At 39.0% G+C, this 700-nt stretch overlaps 1 pseudogene; it reads left to right on the top strand.

Annotated features, from left to right (window-relative positions):
- Positions 1 to 700, top strand: part of LOC103203965 — a 14,756-nt pseudogene that overhangs the window by 5,014 nt on the left and 9,042 nt on the right.

Here is a 700-nt window from a genome sequence, read left to right as displayed (position 1 = left end):
GTGTATGAGAGTCCCAATCTCTCCACAACCTCGCCAGCATTTGTTATTTTTCTCTCTTGTTGAACTTTGCTACTAGTGCTGGAGTAAGATGGTATTTAATTGTTGTTTTGATTTGCATCTCTCTAATAACTAATGATTGTGAGCATTTCTTCATATGTTTGTTGGCTGCTTGAATATCCTCTTTGGTGAAGTGTCTATTCGTAAGACGATGCTCTTGATTCTAGCCAGAAAGGAAAAGATAACAAAGCAGCCAAGGAAGACAAGAGGAATGTAAAGAAGGTGCACTGACAAAACCAAGTAACATCAAGTCAAGGTTTATTGCTAATACCGGAAAGAAAACTGCCGATAAAGCTGTCGACTTGCGCAAGGATGATCTACTAGTGACCTTCTACAGGATCCGAGCACTCAGAGATCTCAAAAAGCTGTACCACTTGAAATGATACCGAAAAAGAAAAGATCGGAGCTTCACTGAGTCTCTCCTCTGTGTACACTCCCAAGGCAGTCCCTTCAGGAAAAACTGCTTCCTTTGTCTCCAAGTAGGAACCTCCATCAACTCCTGTTCATCTTAAACATTTTGAATTTACTGGAGATACGATGCATGTCACAAGTACAAAAGATGAGGAGTTGGGGGCAATGGATTTTTTTTTTCTGATCTGTAGTGTTTTATTATTTTTTGGTGGATATTCTTTTTTTTTTTTTT

The sequence above is a fragment of the Orycteropus afer genome, unplaced genomic scaffold (assembly GCF_000298275.1).
Source record: "Orycteropus afer afer isolate SDZICR_OR568_19922 unplaced genomic scaffold, OryAfe1.0 scaffold00235, whole genome shotgun sequence".
Classification (NCBI taxonomy): Eukaryota; Metazoa; Chordata; class Mammalia; order Tubulidentata; family Orycteropodidae; genus Orycteropus; species Orycteropus afer.
The sequence above is the reverse complement of the archived record's forward strand: the minus strand, read 5'-3'. Positions and strand labels throughout refer to the sequence as shown.